The 20734-nt window shown below is 40.2% G+C and overlaps 1 pseudogene; it reads right to left on the bottom strand.

The window, feature by feature from the left end:
• Window positions 1-3549, bottom strand: part of LOC137503246 (zinc finger protein ZFP2-like) — a 59956-nt pseudogene extending 56407 nt beyond the window's left edge.
• Between the last annotated feature and the right edge of the window lie 17185 nt (window positions 3550-20734).

The following is a 20734-nucleotide window of genomic DNA, read 5'->3' as shown; positions in this document are numbered from 1 at the left end:
AAACGGGCTGTTCCCCTACCACTGGCTGTCCTCAGAATGGTTTTTCCTTTCGCCTGCAGTAAGGCGAATGATGGGACAGTTCCTAGTATATGTCATGGCCACCAAACATCTTGCCCTCACCACAAATCTCCTTGCTTAAGATGATGATGCTTGTTGATTAAAAGGGCCTAAAATATAGTTCATGGTTTTAAGAGAAAGTACAACTAGGCAACCATCCCCTATACATATTAGTAATCGGAGAGAAGAAATGGAAGGGGGCTGACACCAGGAAAAATGATGGTATCAGCTAAGGAGGCCCAGGGCCATGGAGGGAAAATAAGACTCCGTAGGCCTACATACATAATACAATCGGGGGCAGAAAAGAACAGGTCGTGATCGAGGTAGATCAGATAGGATAGATGAAAGTGGGGAGCGTGGCACAAGTAAGCGGAAGCAGTACCAAAATTCAATTAAGGGCTCCGTGGTCGCCTACCCAAGCTCCCAAGTGCAGAGCCCACATGGGACCCGTTTTATTCGTCTCTTACAGCAGGCAGAGGATGCTGTGGCTGTTATTCTACTGGCCCTACCCACAGGGGGACAACTATGATAAGGCTAGTTGCTTTACGTTGCACCGACACAGATAGGTCTAATGGCGATGATGGGACAGGAAAGGCCAAGGAATAGGAAGGAAGCAATCGTGGCCTTAATTAAGGTACAACCCCAGTATTTGCTGGTGTGAAAATGGGAACCACAGAAAAACCATTTTCAGGGCTTCCGATAGTGGGGTTTGAAACTACTATCTCCCGAATACTGGATACTGGCCGCACTTGTGTTTCAAATTATCCGAAATTCACTTGCCTTGGTGTGGTATGTTTTCATGTTCTGGCCTCAGGAGATTAGTAAAACAAGAACAGTAAGGATGCATACCTCAAATATCTTGTACTTTTTCTTCAACCACGCAAACGAATATAACAGGTATACGCATACAAATCAAAGTAAAGCAAAATGTCACAAACGTCAAAAACGTGGTCGTCCCACGCGGTCCAAGTTGTCAAACTCAAATCGATCAATAGCAATCGGAAGGTGTTGCTACCAATAGGAGCTGCCGTATTCGTCACGTGGGCTTAGGGTGAATGACGTGATGTACAACAGCGCGCCCACGCGGGTGGAGGGCAAAAGTATTCAGTCTGAGCCGGGCCCTCAGAAGGGTAGGACCTATGCCGCTGTCAAACCCTTGCACGTGGTAGTGGAGGGGGTAAGGTTCGGCAGTTCGGTTCACTGCCGTCTCAATCCTACATATATAGATTGAGACGGCGGTGGTTCGGTTATTGATGTTGGGGAGGAAGGGGCGTTAGCCTTGAAGGAGGGATTGGATATGGGTGGGGTATAGTAGCCATTACTGAATGAAAACGGCTCATTAGGGAGCTTTAATTTGAAAATGCAACAACCCGACAACATTATAGAGATCATTTTGCAGTTGCTCACAATTTTGTAACTTATTTATTACTCTGTACAGAATAACATCATCTGCGAAAAGCCTTATCTCTGAATCCACTTCTTTACACATATCATTGATATATTAAGAAAACATAAAGGTCCAATAACACTGCCTTGAGGAATTCCCTTCTTAATCTTTACAGGGCAGGATAAAGCTTCACCTACTCTAATTCTCTGAGTTCTATTTTCTAAAAACAGAGCCACCCATTCAGTCACTCTTTTATCTAGTCCAATTGCACTCATTTTTGCCAGTAGTCTCCCATGATCTACCCTATCAAATGCCTTAGGTAGGTCAGTCGCGATACAGACCAATTGACCTCCTGAATCCAGGATATCTGCTATATCTTTGCTGGAATCCTACAAGTTGTGCTTCAGTGGAATAAACTTTGCAACAGTACGGCTTCTCTTCTGGTTGTGTCCGCATATGAACAGTTAGGTCAGACTGCCTTTCTTTGTGAATGATTTGCCACAGATATAGCAGCTGTTGGCTTCTCGCCTGTATGGATCCGCATATGACAGGTTACACTGCCTTCCTGTATAAATGATTTGCCACAGACATTGCTGCTGTAAGGTTTCTCGCCTGTATGGGTCTGCATATGTTTGGTTAGTTTGCCGCTCTTTATGACTCACCTGTATGTCTCCGCATATGTTCGGTAAGTTTGCCTCTCCTTATGAATGATTTGCCACAGACATTGCAGCTGTAAGGCTTCTCGCCTGTATGGGTCCGCATATGTACGGTTAGTTTACCTGTCTGTATGAATGATTTGCCACAGACATTACAACTGTATGGCTTCTCGCCTGTGTGGGTTCGCATATGAAATGTCAGACTGTTTTTGCTTGTGAATGATTTGCCACAGACATTGCAGCTGTAAGGCTATCGCCTGTATGGATCCGCATATGTACGCTTAGTTTACCTGTCTCTATGAATGATTTGCCACAGACATTACAACTGTATGGCTTCTCGCCTGTGTGGGTCCGCATATGAACTGTCAGACTGTTTTTGCTTGTGAATGATTTGCCACAGACATTGCAACTGTGAGGCTTCTCTCCTGTATGGGTCCGCATGTGTTCGTTTAGTGTAACTCTCTTTATGAATGATTTGCAACAGACATTGCACCTGTAATGCTTCTCGCCTGTATGGGCCCGCATATGATCCGTCAGAGTGCCTTTGCGTGTGTATGATTTACCACAGACATTGCACCTGTGAAGCTTCTCGCCTGTATGGGTCCGCATATGTTCGGTTAGTTTACCTCTCCTTATGAATGATTTGCCACAGACATTGCAGTTGTAAGGCTTCTCGCCTGTATGGGTCCGTATATGTACGGTTAGTTTACCTGTCTGTATGAATGATTTGCCACAGACATTACAGCTCTATGGCTTTTCGCCCGTGTGGGTCCGCATATGAACTGTCCGACTACTTTTGCTTGTGAATGATTTGCCACAGACATTGCACCTGTGCGGCTTCTCCCCTGTATGGGTCCGCATATGTTCGTTTAGTGTACCTCTCTTTATGAATGATTTGCAACAAACGTTGCACTTGTAAGGCTTCTGGCCTGTATGGCCCCGCATATGATCGGTCAGACTGCCTTTGCTTGTGAATGATTTGCCACAGACATTGCAGCTGTGAAGCTTCTCGCCTGTATGGGTTCGCATATGTTCGGTTAGTTTACCTCTCCTTATGAATGATTTGCCACAGACATTGCAGCTGAATGGCTTCTCGCCTGTATGGGTCCGCATATGACCGGTTAGACTGCCTTTCTGTATGAATGATTTGCTACAGACATTGCAACTGTAAGGCTTCTCGCCTGTATGGGTCCGTATATGACTGGTTAGACCGCCTTTCTGTATGAATGATTTGCTGCAGACATTGCAGCTGTAAGGCTTCTCGCCTGTATGGGTCCGCATATGATCGGTCAGTTTGCCTTTCTTTGCGAATGATTTGTCACAGACATTGCAACTATATGGCTTCTCGCCTATACGGGACCGCTTATGATCGGTCAGACTGCCTTTCTGTATGAATGACTTGCTACAGACGTTGCAACAGTATCGGTTCTCGCTCGTGTGAGACCGCATTACGCCCGGCCTTTTCCTGAAATTTGTATGGGTTACTGAGCAATCGTTTATAATCCCACCTTTATGCAATCTCGTGTCCCCTGTCAACATTTTCCTCTTTGTAAAGCATTTATCAGAAAATCCGCACACTTGGAGCGGGTGGATCCTGAGGTATTTCGACAAACTGCTTCGGCTACATAACACCTTTCCGCAGTGATCGCATTTGAAGGGTCGATCTTCTTTGTGTCTCTTCAGATGTCGCAAGAGGTCCAACTTCCTAGCCAAGATTTCACTGCACACACTACACCTAAAACTAGATGATCCGCCGTCCGGAGGTTGATGATCTCTATAGCTCACCTCGGGTCTCGATCTGCAGTGACAAATTAAAACCATGTGACCAATAGTTCAAGAGCCAAATCCACTACAACTCTCACACAGGGGATTTGCTACTGGACATTCCAATCACTGATATCCAGTGCAGAGAGCTCGTTACTCATAAACATTACATTCCTGAAAGTAAACATCATCTGAGGTTAAATTTCAAAAGCTCTCACTTGTTACGAGAAAATATTGCGTCTTTTCTTAATCATGATATCACGCGCAAGAAACTTGTAACGGTTTAGAAATGTACGAGTTAATTTTGAAGAAAGCATGAGAAGTGGTCCAGCCTAAAAGGGTAAATACTCATACAAGCTCTTTAATCCAGCACATATAATTCTATCGAAATCCGTAGTCTGTTCTCCTACATAAAGAACGGCATATGCTTTGGAGTTTTGATCTTCTTGAAGCACTCTGCGCTTTGTTGCAGGCAAGTAATAATTTTTGAAATGGACCTTTTTCTTGAAGTTGTTTGAGAGAATGTCTGTGTTGTAGATATTAATAAAGTTGAGAACGTTTGTCGACATTCAGCAAGATCTGTTGAAACATGGCTAATCTTTTATGAATGTTATTTTGACACACAAATATGCATATTGTATTTGTAAATTGTTAACATATCACTATACCATTTTATTATGTCACTGTGTCGCTTCTCCGAAATATGTATCTTTGATGTGCAATCAAACATAGCCAACCTACATATAGGACGGTAGGTTTATACAAGGACGTTCATACTTACTACCATGTACTACATCAGTCTACATCTTAATTGCTGTATTTAACACGGAAACCACTAATCCTGATGAAATCCTGGAAAAACTGAAATATAACAAGTATACGACGGCTCTCACGCTAGCAATGATACTGTCCTTTCTCCTCAAGACACTGCTGTTAAAGGCATTATGAAGGCAACACAGAATATGGAATTGGTGGTAGCGTTTTATTACAATGTCCTAATATCCTGATTTTGAAACTAAAAGCAACCTATCATGCCCTTCAATACTCTTACACGTATTACTTTAACAATACGGATAGAAGGAGCATGAAAATCAATGCTTGAGCCAAAATTCGAGATGACAAGACGTTGAATTGCACTGTAGTGGATATTGCTGCTATGTAAAAGAAGGAATATTACTCTATTTATTTCAAAAGATCACGGGCAACGTGATTATTTTTAGTGGATTCATAACATAGTTGGATAGCATCCAATTCTGAGCCTGTCTCCCCACCACAGGGTAGTTCTATATATTCTACGGAAGAAAGGCGGGAAATGCAAATTTCTTGGTTAAAGGTGAGATCCGCTTACAACTGCCACATGGGAAAATCGATCACGCAGGCTAAAATATATCGTAACATGAACTGGTACTTTCCAATTCATGCTCTATGAACTGAATTCATATGGCCCAGTCGAATGCATGACTGGCTCACAAGCAAAGTAATGGGAGGCTCGACCATGCATTGTACTGCACTCTTTGGAGAAAATAAGTGGACAAATGAAAGGGGGGCATTGATTCCAGGTATAACAGACTAAATCTCTTGATCATGAAACAAATATTGATGTTGACACCACTAGACAACAGGGGGCAGAAAATACGACACTGGTTTGTATGTCATGCGTTCTGTGGCATATCACACCAAGCAAAGGTGCAAAAGCCTGTAACCCTTCTTCTTTACGTGAATACGTGATTCCTGTGACAAGTAATTTATCAGGTTCACAATTAGTTTTCAGTAAAATAATGTTTCATTTTGCATTGATAAATATTCTACACGAACCAGCTATATTGCTGTAACATGTGGCGCTTCCCAGGTGACGGATACGGGTTCCCCGCTGGCCTTCCGATGAACATGAGCAAAATATAAAAGCTATCGCGTACCAAACATGTACAAAGTTTTTAATGGCAACTTTGGCGGAGATGGAGACGTTCACTAGGGACCAGATGGCGGAAGAGGTACACTAAATTTCTGGAAGTTAATGCAGAAAAGAGGGTAGCATTTCTTCTGTAGAGGAGTGGCTGCAAAAGGCATCTGTTCTCCATGTCCGCAGATGCGTTACTAAATTCCGTCATGAGCCCTTAAATGCTTCAAGACACTCGGCCGTATAATAATACCATTACATCATTACAGAAATATGTCTCATGGTATCGGAGCCAAGGTTAGGGCAGCCCCTGGAAGGGACGCGCATTGGCAGTGCCCAGTCAGCATGAAAAGTATGCTAGGGTTACCGTCGCACGGGCTGTGACGGCTAACCATGCTAGTACCCCCATTTTGTATCCCATCATTGAATTATGCCTGGGTGAAGTAGCGAATAAGCCACTGCACTTGAGAGAAGGCTTGTAGGCATCTGAGAGATGCGGAAAAAAAGATGGAATAGAGAGAAGTCATGTGAAAAGAGGTGTGGTTACTAACTGGTGTACAACAGAAACCGAAGAACAGCTCATGGAGTTGACATTGTCATATCAGCTAAATTTGACGGTTCAGTCTCCGAGGTGCAAAAGTTTGACAATCGCTTGATGTAACACGTCCGCATTGGGGAGAGAAGGAAATTCCAATTTTTCAGCGCAACGCTCCACAAATTGACGTGCGCATGGAAACCAAAGATGCGTTCTGGGCACTGCCTGACATGAAGACCGCTGCCGCTGATCTGAATGGACGTGTCGGACCGAAGAAAGAAGAACAAACAGTCCATGGCGTTCATGGACATGGAGAAAAGACCAACGATGCCCAACAAATTCGCGATTACGCAGAAACTGATCACCGCAAACACACGGTTCGAAAAGAGTGATATTCATCTACTCTGTACTACAGTGGCTCCCATCCAATTCGCATTGACTACATCCTTGTGAGAGGGTGAAATCTCGAAGATGTTCTAGAGATAACAGTTGCCCCTTATCAAATCCTTGCGATGCAACAACGACCAGTCATCTAAGCTGCGGATAATGTCACCAAGAGCCCAATACTTCACAGGAAATAGACAAATTGGATCAAATGGTTGCCCCTGAAGAAGGAGACTAACGTCGTTGCAAAAGTTACAGAGTCACAAATCACCATAGTTGAAGTGAGCCGGACTAAACTGAAAGACGCCTTTCGCTCTATTCCTGGAACAATTAAGTCAGGGCGACGACAACGAAGGATTAAACATGACATATGGTCAAGGAATGAAGATGTTAAATATGCAGTACGCTTGAAGAAGCAGCTGTACCACGAGTTTGTTGCTCGTTGGAATGCCTACAAGACAGCCACTCGTAAAATGAAGGAGGTATTTACCGTAATAAAATCAAAGCGGTAGGCAGGTCTATATGTGAAACATGACATGCGCGAATTCGAGCGGAATTTTTAACGGCTAGTCAATCGAGCCATCGCAAAACGTCAGAAGTCCAACGTTTTTACGGCATCAATGAGGAAACAGACGATTTGCTACTGGACAGGCGGGAAGCGCGAGTACACTGGTGGAACTATTTTGACAACATCTCAATCATGGAATTTCCGTATCTACCAATCCTAATCACCTCCGCTGTTGAAGGTCCAACGTAGGAAAATGACGTCACTAAAGTCCAGGCTATGCTGAAGGAAATGAAATCAGGGAAAGCCATCTGTCCCGATTATCTTCCAGCAGAGTTTTGTTTCTCTCAATGGGGGGATGCAGCAGTGTGGCTAAAGCAAGCTTTTCAACGATATCATCAAGGAAGGTCAAAAACAGACTAGCGACAGAGTATCAATTCAGAAATAAGGGAAGCCCTGCCGATTTTTCTTATCACGGCCCGAACATACTTCTGAACCTCGCAATGAGAGACTTAGAACAAATCTTCGACAAAAGAATTAGCGATTTAGACAAACAAACAACAAGCCAAGCTGAATTTGTGTAAAATTGTGGCACAATAGGAGAAATCCATGCTGCCGGACTATTACTTGAGAAACACTGTGAAAAGAATAAGAGATTTCATCACAAATTTGTGGACCCTTAGAAGCCCTTCCATCGGGTACTTCATGACCTAATCAGTCAGCCCTACAAGTACATGGCATTCCAGAGCACCTTGCTGAGAGGGTATAATTGCTCTACAAAGAACAAATGAGTTGTGTTCAAGCTACCGCAGGAGCGTCTGATGACTTCCGCATAACTGTAGGAATCCATCAAGGCCCCGGCTTATCACCACTGCAGCTCATTCTTGAGATGGACATAATTACCACAAACCTGCGCAATCCAATACCATTGACACTTCTCTAAGCAAATGACATCATTTGGCTGAAGAGAATAAGCTAGACCTGCAGCGTCAAACAGAAGACTGGAACAATCGACTAGCGCAATAAGCCCCGCGCCTCAACAAGAACAAGACAGAATACATTGCATTACATCGTCGAGAAGTTGGAACCATACATGTTGACATTGAAGATATAGCACGAGTAGAGATATTTAAGTATATTGGCTCCACAATCTATGATTATGGCCGACTTTCTGATGAAATCAACTTAAGGATATACAAAGCCTGACTGAAGTGGAGAATGACAACAGGCGCCCTTCCGAACTTTGGACGAAGGGCCATCTCTAAACTAAGTTCTACCGAACTGATATCTGTCCTATCGATATCCATCCTGTCGTTTTCTACGGCAACAAATGCTGACCAGCTCTAGAGGTAGAACGCCAACTAAGCATCATGGATACGAAGTTTCTTAGGTGGAAGGCTGGCATAATTATACTAGATCACATTTCAAATGATGTTATAAGAAAACGTTTTGGCATTGCACCGATCCAGAAGAAAATTGGGGAAAGGCGTGTGCGCTGGTTTGGGCATGTGTTGCGTGTAGAGGACGATACATTGGGAAAGTCAGACTATTACACAGAAAGTCGGTGAAAAGAGGCGCTAGGGACGAACCAGACAGCATAGACTGATAAAGTGCACAACGGCCTGAAAGTTGGAAGACTACATGCAGACATGGCCCGAGACCGAACCAACTGCAGTCAAATGAACCACAACACCGGACCCTGCCACCAGATGCAGACTGATGAATATTCTGTTACAAAAATGAAATGTAATGGATATTTTACACATCCTAACATTCAAATTAGTTTATTGTATGTTCAAATTTTCTTCCCTAATGCGTATGTCCGATATCTATAAAAACTTATTTTCACAAAATAGTGTTTGAATGGCTGAACGCTTCTGGATTTCGTGTTTAAGTGACTAATATAAATGCATTGTGAAGAAAAACTTATAACTCAAAAAAAAAAATTGGTATATCTGTGTTAAATGGGAAGGACAGTTTGAATATCCGGTGAAATTCTACGAGTACCTACAAGAGGGGAGTCCGTCAGTGTATTCTAGCCTGAATAGAATTTTGCAATTCATATTTCTGCTTACATACGTCATAGACAGCAGACGATCATATTAATCAGCTTGTTATTTTCACTCCGATCACGCCTATAAATATGAAGACCATGGAGGAGTGGCACAAAGTGGTCAGCTCAGGGCCATGTGACACTCAACGCTCTAAGGCTGGAAGGAAGCCACATAAATAAGTGGTTACTTCAGGACCATGTGTCTCTATGCAAACGGAAGTAAGCCTCATCACTATTTAGCTCAGGACGATGTGTCTCTCCACAAATGGAAGGTAATCTCATCACTAATTGGTAATCTCAGAAATACGTGTATTTCCACAATTCTGCATTTAGGAAATTTTATGAATCTTAAAATCTTTTCTTATGTAATTCAATACCCAACTGGCATGGCAAATAGTTTAGACATTTTAAGGGAAGTAATTTAAGTTGTGTAATTTAAGTAATTTGTAGACTGCTGAAATGAGAGTGAGGAAACAATAGCGCCTGAGGTGAGATATAAAACAAAGTGGGAAGTAGCAGATAAGATCCGGTCGACTGAATCCTTCAGAAGCATCTAAAATCTATGATGTAAAATGGACTAAGCTACGTAGACAATGAACTGTCCTCTGACATATATGCCAAGAAAAAAGAACACACATAAAATTCATGTCGCTTTGCTGGTCTCTGCACAAAATACGTTTAGAAAATAGAAAGCCAATTTAGTCTCCACCAAAAATAGAAATATGATTTTGTGTGTGAAAAGGATTCATAAGCAACATTTTTACTGGTGGTCATAATACAAGATTGTTCTCTAACGTAGCCTATTGTGTCCTGTTACACATTAATTACAAAGAAACAGAGAGTGTGAGCTGGTACTTGGAAGTTCTGAGGACCGACATGGATATTTCTTGCCACTAGTTGTGAAAGTACAGTAGGAACAAGTCAGTGCATCACATAAGAGCCGAGAAGACTCTAACCACTCACAGAATCAAATAAACCATTCAGAATTCATAGTTTCCATCACAAATCTGGTTTGAAGTCAAACCTCAGGCTATGACTAGCCATCGCATGACCCGCTGATACAAGGGCTTGGTTAAGAGCACCAATCCGAGACTATACAATCATTTCCCACGGATTATCAAAGATCACTTCACACAGTAACCAACAAAGGTGTGACAGCAAAAAATTAATTAGCAATGTAACAATTACAGTTCAAACACACTACTGCATTAAATGTTTTAAAACAGGACATACACTTGTGGTACTTTGTAAGGTCAGTGACAATAATTACAATTTTGAAAGAATATTATATCACTACATTATTTACTTATTATTATTATTATTATTATTATTATTATTATTATTATTATTATTAGTATAGGGCAACAAGTTAGATACATATATACAAATATGTAGTATTTACAAATATACACAGACAAGAAACATGTTTTATAGCAGAATGTCCAGTTGAGTGTTCCACTGTATAGCTTCCTCTGTTGGTTCCAAAAAGTCACTCGGGCTACCTGTGTAGGAACGTCGTGTACATTCACTTACAATATGGGGATCATCTGTCGAGATGCACCACAGTCGCACTCTGGTGATGAGATATATTTCCACTTATAAAGGGCAGCCCTGCGTCGTCCATGATTTGTTCTCACCCAATTCAGAGTGGTTCAAATCTGACGCGGAAGATGACGTTCACCAGAAAAGATGTTGTGTAAGGAACTGTCTGTGGCAACTTTCCAGCGACTTCTCCATTCTTCTAAAGGGTGAAAATTCCCATCAGCCAATGCGACAGCATCATGCAAAGATGGATGTCATGACTCCAACCTCGTTACCTTGAGAACAGGAATATCATCCAAAACAGGCAGTTGAGGGTATATTTCTATCTTCTTGAACTCTCGGATGGGAGCATTTTATCTCTTAAAAACAGGTGGCATTTTACCTGACAGAATTGTGAGCCAATAAACAGATGTGGACTGGATAGTAAAAGATATTAACCGCAAGCTAACATTCAGTTGAGTATCAATTAGTCTTGTATATGGGCTATCCAGCCAAACTGGTGCACAGTACTCACTACACGAGAATACCAGTCCCAAAGCAGATCATAAAGTCTTTGCTGATGAACCCCAACTTGAGCCATACAATTTCTGAAGGATAATATTATGTGTTTTGAGCTTTTTTACAGATTCATAAGATGTTGTTTGTAGGATAGTGTGCGATCAAGTGTAATCCACAAATATTTGGGATAGCCACTATGCCGAAGTTCTTGGTGACAAAAACGTATGTGAAGTTTAATGCCAGCTTGGAGATTATTCAGGTGAAAACATGACACCTCTGTTTTGTTACAGTTAGGACACAGTTGCCATTTCTTGAAGTACGTTTCAAGTGAAATCAGGTCTCTTTGTAGCACTTCTTCTGTCACACTAAGGTATCGATTTTGAGTGGCTAGTGTTATGATATCAGCATAACAAAATATTTGGGATGATGTTTCTGGGAGATCAGAGATATACAAATTGAACAGTAGGGGAGACAGTACCGATCCTTGAGGTAATCCATTTTTGAGCTTCCTTTCTCTACTCATACTATTTCCCATACACACTCGAAATCTTCTGTCATTGAGCATATTGCTTATAACCTGCACGATGGTCCTACGGGGTGCAATTCAGAGAAGCTTGTAAATTAATCCTTCCCTCCAGACTGCGTCAAATGCTGCTGTAAGATCAATGAATACAGCTGAGGTCTTGAGTTGTTTCTGGAAACCTGCTTCCATGTGGAATGTCAGTGAAAGCACTTCATCGCAGCAGCTGAGATTTGGCCTGAATCCAGCTTGATCAACTGTAATACGCTGAAAAATAGTTGCGCTGATTCTGTTGTGGAATAGCCTCTCAAAAAGAAGGGCAACTGGTCTATAATTGCTTGGGTCATTGGCATTCTTACCTGGTTTCAAGATGGAAATCACTTTCGTTCATTTGAATTCTGCCGGGAGTTGTCTGTTCTGTAGAAGGTCAGTAAAAAACCTTAACAGCCAACTTCTTGCATTCTTCCCTAAATGAATGCGAAATTCTGGATGAATGTCGTCAAAATCTGGAGCTGTACTTGGTTTAACGTCTTTGAGAGCAGCATTGATGTCTTGCACCGTAAGCAGTTGTGAATACCTTGATGTGCGTGGTGTTCTTCATTCCAGAGTTTGGAGCTGGCACCGTATGTATTTGGTATGTTTCTTATCTGATGGAGTTTGGGAAGTTGTGACGATGTGAGATGCTACTTCATCCGGAGTAACTCCAGGCTCTTGCTTCACCAAAGGTGTCCTTCCTCCAAGTTTTCTGCGGTGCCTCCAAGATCTTCTACTGGAATGAGTTAGGTCGATATTCTCCACTGTCTCAATCCACCGTTCTCTCCGGGTAGTATCCTTGCTGGAAAGAAGTTCATCAGCTATGTCTTCATCACCAGTATGCAGATATTCGTTATAGAGTACATCAGTCTCTACATTCCAACCAGGGATGTATTCTTTTCTATGGCATACTCTTCTTAGCCGCCATCATAACTGCATCTACGAAACGCTTGTAATTGTGCTTGGGAGCAATCCACCGAACACATTTATCCAGTTCAGTGGTGAATGTTGACGAATTAGCTTTTCTGAAGTTCCTCCGAGCATGTGGTATTGACCGTACAACGGGAATTTTAATGCCAATATCCACTACAATGGGGCCATGTTGACTGTGGGGAAAATGTCTTAACACTTTATGACTGGTATGTAAGGGCTGTCCTGCATCACTGCAGCTAACAAATCACAAATCAGGATTGAAATCCCTATTTCATGCAGCTGACTGGAAAGTACCAAGATCTTTTGGGTCAAAAATCAGATGGAGATTGTTCATTTCTGTCTATTCTACGAGTTTCTTTACACATTCATTGTCATTCAAGTACTTCCATAGTTCGTGATGGCTGTTGGAGTCGCCTATATAAACTGCAGGGTGTTGAGCATTCGGGAGTACGGTACCTGACCACTGTGTGTTTGGGGGTTTATAAATGTTAAAAATAGTAATATGTGCCACACGCACAGCAACACAATGGATGTCTTCATCTTCGTCTTCGTTTTGAAAGAGCATTGAGGCATCTTGGATATTATTACGAACATAAGTAGCTATACCATGTGCACTGTGATATGTTGCACCAAGAGCTGTGAAACCATTAATGAGGCACCTTTTCCGAAACTCTTCTTCATTGGCTGTATGGATTTCATGTATACCCACAACATCTATATTATTCTTCAGGATAACTTTGGATAGGTAGTCACATTTTGCTCTGCTGATGCTTTCTACGTTAAGCTCGAAAACATGGATGAAAGGTCCGATGTTTCTTGTCTGGTAGCTCTGAGAAGAGCCATTTCCATGAAATACTTCTGCCATTGCTGGAGTATCCTTAAAAAGATAGGTCCAGCTGCTACAGTTATTGCTTTCTTAGCACCACCCGGGGGTCACGTGTAGGGCACTCTGAGGGTAAACCTACAGACGTGAAGCAATGATGATGATGATGCTTGTTGTTTTAAGGGGCCTAACATCGAAGGTCATCGGCCCCTAATGGTACGAAATGAAAGAACAAAAATTGCAAAGGCATCCACTGACCAAAATAAAAATAAAATATGACATGAAGAATGAATGGATGGACAGGAACTCAACAAAACACAAAACAAACAAACAAAAACCAGTGGATCGGACTCAATACAGATCGAAAATAACATTATTACCGACCAAGGAACCACTTATAAAGCACAATGATGCTTGGTGTCTAAAGAGGGTGCAAAATCCACGTCTAAGACCCCACAGAATGATACATGTCGCGAGTAAAATAGAACCATGGTATGTGTCATGTTGGGGTATTAATCAGAAGTAGCGAAGACTCACGGTGTTCCACAAAAGATGGTACTACTCACAAGTATTGCAAGACGTACAAGTAACGCAGACCTATGGTGTGTCTCACACAATGGTCCAACTCAGAGCCAACGCAAACCGAGAAGGTTCCCCACCTAGGTGTACTAAACACGGGTGCCGGTATTCCCGTGGTGTTCCTCACATAGTGGGTACTAATCACAGGCAACGCAGACCCACGGTGCTGCTCATATAGTGGTACAACTCACAGGCTACGCCCAGACCCGCGGTGTTGCACACATGGGTACGACGCACGGGTACTGGAATCCACCAGGCCAGGATTTTACTGCTACTAATCACAAACCGATTTCGTACCGAATTTAGTGGTACTACTCGCAAGTACAGGCAACCTATGGTGTTCCCCGCGTGATGGTGCGATTCAAAATTAGTTTCATGGTTCTAATTCAGTCAGCCCTTGGTTGCCCCTTTTAGTCGCCTCTTACGACAGGCAGGGGATACCGCGGGTGTATTCCACATGTGCGTCCCCCACCCACAGGGGGAAGTGAAGCAATAATGTAGCGCCTATTTATCAACTTTTATGAGATAATAAATTCACTTACTTGAAGAATTCTGAATTTTTTTAGGCAACCTGCACAAATTTAAAACTCCACTTGTACCTTTTCATTTTATTAGTTAATACTAATTGTGTAAGTATGCTTGCAATCAACACACTAGAAGCACCTGACTGACAATGAACACTAAAATGAATCAGAAAGTGTGACCACTTCACTGGAATGAACATGAATTAAATAGCACAATTTTTTTACGCTTACAACAATGCACAAGTTTTATTTGAAAACTATGATACCGAAGATGCAGCATAACTGACCTCAAAGTTTCATTTCTACAACACATTATCTGCTTTGGCGTCCACAAATGGAGGAATCTGACTTAACACACAAGAGAACAGAAATGATCAGAAAAAAAAAATCTAGCCAAATAATTTCAAAATTACATTCTTCGAGTCATCACATTATCGAACTCAGCCATCATTATATTGATTAATGAAACTGATTATGTTAGTTTTAAATATTTATTGTTTACAATGTACATAAAACTTAACAATTTCGAATTTGTAGATTTAATTTTTAATCTACAAATATCGCTTTTTCTGTGTGTCACTTTTGGTATGAACGTATAAAAATACTACTCAGAATATCTGGAAGCAATAGCTTCAGATAGCATTTCAGATGATACGAATGTGATGAACAAATGATGCAGAGAAAGTGAAAGAAAGAACACTTTTTCATGGTTGCTTAAAGGTATTGTAAACAAATACACTTCAAAAATATCTAGCTTTACCAGAGATTCTTTTTGTAGATATATACTGAATAAAACTACGAGTACATGATAGAACATTAAATATGACCTTAAAGTTCCTGAATATTTTAGATAATTTTAACCAAAAGAATTTTCACATATTAGTGTTTAAATGTAACCTTGTAGAGACAGGATTGAACTGATGAAAATGGCCACTTTTGGAGATAAACCAACCACTACTGAACACAACTGTGAATAGGTACAACATATTCCATATTGTATAGGACTTGTAGTATACGTACTTTGTTTCTTCTTTGATGTATGGCAACAGCTGATCATCAGTTTGTTCCTCTATGAATATTTCCTCCTTAGTATCTACGGAAGGCTGTCAGTAAGAAATAAGAAAAGTAGAATAAAGAAGTAAGGAAATAAAAATATATAGGCCTAAAATAGAAACAGCTGAGAAAATAAATTTCATAGGTGCACAAAAAGACTATAATTAATTTATCTCCCATTTAAAAAATATTTAATGGAAAGGAACAATCAAATGAAAATCCCATTAAATGCAAGGGAGGTGTCTACCTTGGTGGCAAATGGTACACAAAAATACATTATAATCAAGCACTAAATTTTAAAAGAACAGAGAAGAAGACAATTTCCTAAACACAGTATTATACAATTTTTGCTATTTTTTTCTATTAAGCATACAGCTCATCCTTAATAAACGTAAAGAATTTACAAACTCCTACTCATAATATTTTCTGTTTTACAAACATAATCAACACACATACCACTTGTGCAACTACTTCAAATAATACTATACAAATTCTATTAGGTTAAAATTTACATTGCATTTACTTATTTCTTTTATTTTTTACCCTTTTTGGAACCTAACTTGCACAATGACCTGCTGTGTTTTAACCTGAGTCCCTTTTGCCACTGCTTTTCAAACAATTGATGAGATATAAGAACATGAAAAGGAACACACTGTTGGACAGCAGTAGACACATCAGCATAGAAAGGGAGGAACATTGCAAATTTGTAAATTTAAAATCACGTACATATTTGTGAATATTCAGCAGAGCATATGTACACATACGAGTATGTGAATATGTACAATTTTAGGAAAATAAATAATAGTAAGCAGTATCTCCAAATCATTGCCCAATACCATTCCTTGCTTCTGTTTCTCTTTCTGTTGATCCCTAATTCCACAATGACTAGCCATTTTCTTCATCCTCTTATATTCATATTCCCCTGTTCCCAACTTCCTACATATGACTTGATTTGTCACCTCTTTGTTCATTTCCATGTTCCTATATACTTTCTTTCCAAAAACACTTCACTGTAATATCAAATAATCCCAAAGTACTCCCACCACTTTCCCAACAAGTGGACAATGCTTATATCATAAGCATAGAAATATCCATCATCCCCTCTGCACATCACATTAAGACCAAAAGCATAAATCAGTTAATGTCCCAATGAATGAATGAATGAATCAATGAATCAATCAAACCACAGCAATTAGGGCTGTTGGTTGTTTAAATAGAAAAAAGATTGTGGAAATATATGAAACAAATTATTTCAATCACTAAATCATCTTCCTATAAGTGAATATTTGCCAAAATTTGTCCCCTTGAATTCAAACTTATCTTCATGTTGCGACCTTTCCTAGACTTAAAGAATATGATTTAAATGTATTCATCAACTAATGTCATTCGAAGCCATCTCTCCAATGATATCTCAGAATATACTGCTTAATCAAACAATTTGTCTCCTTTCTCCAAGTCTCCCCAGCTGAAACTTTGCAACATTTCTGTAACACAACTTTTTGTTAGAAATCACCCGCAAGAAATGGAGCTATTTCTGTGGATTATTTCCTGTTCTCTAATCAAGTAATACTGGTGATGGTCTCACACTCTCATTGTGGCTTTGCTGGAGATTTATATGCCCTCTCCTTTACAACCCCTAAAAAACCTCATAATCATATTAAGAGATCTGTAAATTTTATTTTCAATATGTTTAAATGATTACCATAATGAAGCTATATCCTTATTATGAATAGCTAGGTACCTACAGAGATCCCCATGAAGAAATTTCACCCATCAATACAATAATAAAACCGGAGAGGACTCTTTCTATTTGTGAAACAAAGAAACTGACTTTTCACCACGTTTACAAATATAGCATTGCCCGATGTCCATCTTACAATATTGTCAAGGTCTTTTTCAGTTACTCATAATCCTGAAACTTATTTATTGCAAAGAGCCTCATCTCTTATTTCAGTTCATTATTCATATTGTATATATATATATCAGAGAATAAAGGTCTCATAATACTGCCTTGTGGGACCCAATCCCATAATTGTTACAGGATCAAATAAAGCTTCACCTACTCTTATGCTCTGAGTTCTATTTTGTAGAAATACACCAGACGTGGCCAAATTTTAATGGTAAAAGGTATATTTCTACCTTTATGTAAACAATCGACCTTTATAGCCTAATCCTTGAACTTGTTTGGAGGCAAAGTTTCCACTTGGGATATCCTGGTCCACACTGTTGTATTTTTTCATACAGTGGCTACAGTGAGAACCACGATGTAATTTCATTATTCACATGGCTTTGTGTCATTTTTGTTAGTGAGCATGTTCTGTTGTTTATCTTTATTATATACATATTGTTGCTGTTTGGAAGTAAATAATGTGACCTATTGTTAAGACTGTCCATTCTGTAAATTACATGTATTATTGATACTATTCAGGAGTTCAGTTGTATTTCTTAAGAGTGGTTCTAGAGAACTGTCAAATTTTGAGGTTATGGGAAGACGAAGAGACCTTTCGCCAAGAAAGGCACTGTCAGAGAGCTACTTCTTGAGAAACGTCATTCACAACAGGAAACAGATTCTAGATTGCAAATACCACAGCAATCTGTAAGTAGAATTTTAAAATGTGAAGATAAATGGAAGACAAAATGTGATGACGATGATGATGATGATGATGATGATGATTGTTTTTTAAGGGGCCTAACATCGAAGGTCAACGGCCCAAGACAAAATGTCAACAACGTGTTGGAAACTGTGAGCAAAAGAAGAAACCAACCCCAAGGAGGAAGCAAAACTGATTAATTTGTCAGTAAACAACCGCAAGGTTACTAGTTTGGATTTATGTAAGAAATTAGGAGAGTATGGGTCATTTGTATTAGCCAGGGCTCTGAGGCGAGAGCTGTTTAATGCTGGAATGAAAGCAAGATGACCTCAAGGCAAAGCGAAGTTTACTCCTGCTATGGCTGTGAACAGGTTCCAGTGTGCCAAGACTCTCCAGAATTGGTCATCTGATGAATGGAAACAGGCAAGTCCATGACAATTACTGTAATTCCTAAATTATCATTCATTATTCCATTATAACCCAATCTAAGTGATGTAACTGTACAGCACAGTAAATGTATGAAATTCTTCTTTTAAACCTTACAGCTTATTGCATTTAATGCTAGGCTTATTTGTTTTATTTATTTCAGGTTTGCTTTAGTGACGAATTGGTATTTCCTGTCGAAGAAGAGACAAGTCAATATGTCAGAAGATAAGGAGAAGCATTCCATCCAGATTGAGTGAGGCATCCAACTTCAGTGATGGTCTGGAATGTGTTTTCTTGGTATGGCCGTGGACGATTATATATTGTAGAAGGAACTATCAGACGTGAACAGTATAGTATTAAGAACTCATTTGGTAGCTCAGGTGCAGGAGTAGTTTGGCCAAAGTGAATTTATTTTTATGCAAGATGGGCCTCCTTACCACAAAGCCTAGAAACAGTCCAGACATGAATCCCATAGAATATCCTTAGCCGATAGCAAAGAAAAGTCCAAAGAAAAATAACGACAAAAATTGGCTTGATTGAGAAGCTCGGTCAGATGTGGTGTCATGATGACGATTTAAAGAGTCAGTGTAAAGTACTGTTTGAGGGTATGCCCAGTCTAATCAAGTCGCTCATGAAAGCTAAGGGGGTGCATACCAAGTACTAATGTCATCAACTTAAAAATTGGTAACATCTCATGTGTTCAATTCTCAAATTTTTTATGTTTAATAATTTGGCCATATCTTTATAGTCACCCATTTAGCCATTGTTTTATCTATCCCAAACACACTAATATTTTGTCAGTAGTTTCCCGAGATCTACCCTAAGAAAATCCTTAGATATGTCAATCGTGATACATTTGACTTCCTGAATCTAATATATCTGCTATATCCTGCTGGAATCCACAAGATGAGCTTCAGTGGAATAATATTTCCTAAACCTGAACTACCTTCTATCGAGCCAGTTGGTAATTTCTTAAATGTGTATAACATAATCAGAAAGAATGCATTCCAAGTGCTTGCATGCAACACAAGTCATGACGACTAGTGTGTAATTACTGGCTTTAAGTTTAGCACATTTTCTCTATACACAGAGTGCTACTACACTAAGTATTCATTCATCTGGTATAGCTGTTTCATACATAGTCTAATCAATATCTCAAAGAACTGACTTTCGTATATGCCCAGAAAATTTACCCATCCCAGCAGCATTTCTAGTTTAAAATTTTTGTATATTACCTTCAATGTTCCTTATAGTGGATATTGTAAAGTAATTTCAAAGGATTAGGTGAAATTGTCAACTGCGTCAGGTACTGCAAAAGGACATGATCATACCATTGGTGACATATCCTATGCATCACGAGTGATGGCTGCAATGCCCATTGACTAATGAAGTATACACATTCCCATGTTGTGTAATTGCTACTTCATACCTTTCTTAATCTGTCAACATTCAACACCGTACACAGCAACAAGCCGTAGTAACACAGCTGAAAGTAATTCCAGTATCAAGGAAGACAATGTACACTGCCGGCTGGTGCTCTCAGTGCTTTTCAATTAGCATTCTGGCAGTGAAAATTGCATGAGTTGTTCCAGCACCCTTAATGAAGATGCATTGGACAGCAATAATGCCGGCGATTTCACCCAGTCAATAATGAAGGCTACTCTAAAAGATCTTCTCATGTACAATTGGGTGCAATTTGGATGGTAATTTGCACATTCTGCTGAATCGTCATTTTGCTCAAAAATAGGCACAAGGATGTTTACAGTCCAATGACTGGGAACAGAGCCAGAGTCAACTCTGGCACTGAATAAGCTTGTCAGCCAGTTGATAATGAGTTCTTTAAACTGCCTCATCTTCCAGAAGTTTGCTGGATGGTCATCCGGTCCTGGCGCTTTTTGGTCCTTCATACTCCTAATGGCACTCTCCACTTCCTTTGATGTGATGCATAAGATGGGACTTACCATCAGGAATAGG

Source organism: Anabrus simplex, chromosome X (assembly GCF_040414725.1).
Source record: "Anabrus simplex isolate iqAnaSimp1 chromosome X, ASM4041472v1, whole genome shotgun sequence".
NCBI lineage: Eukaryota > Metazoa > Arthropoda > Insecta > Orthoptera > Tettigoniidae > Anabrus > Anabrus simplex.
This window is presented reverse-complemented; position numbering and strand designations above follow the sequence as displayed.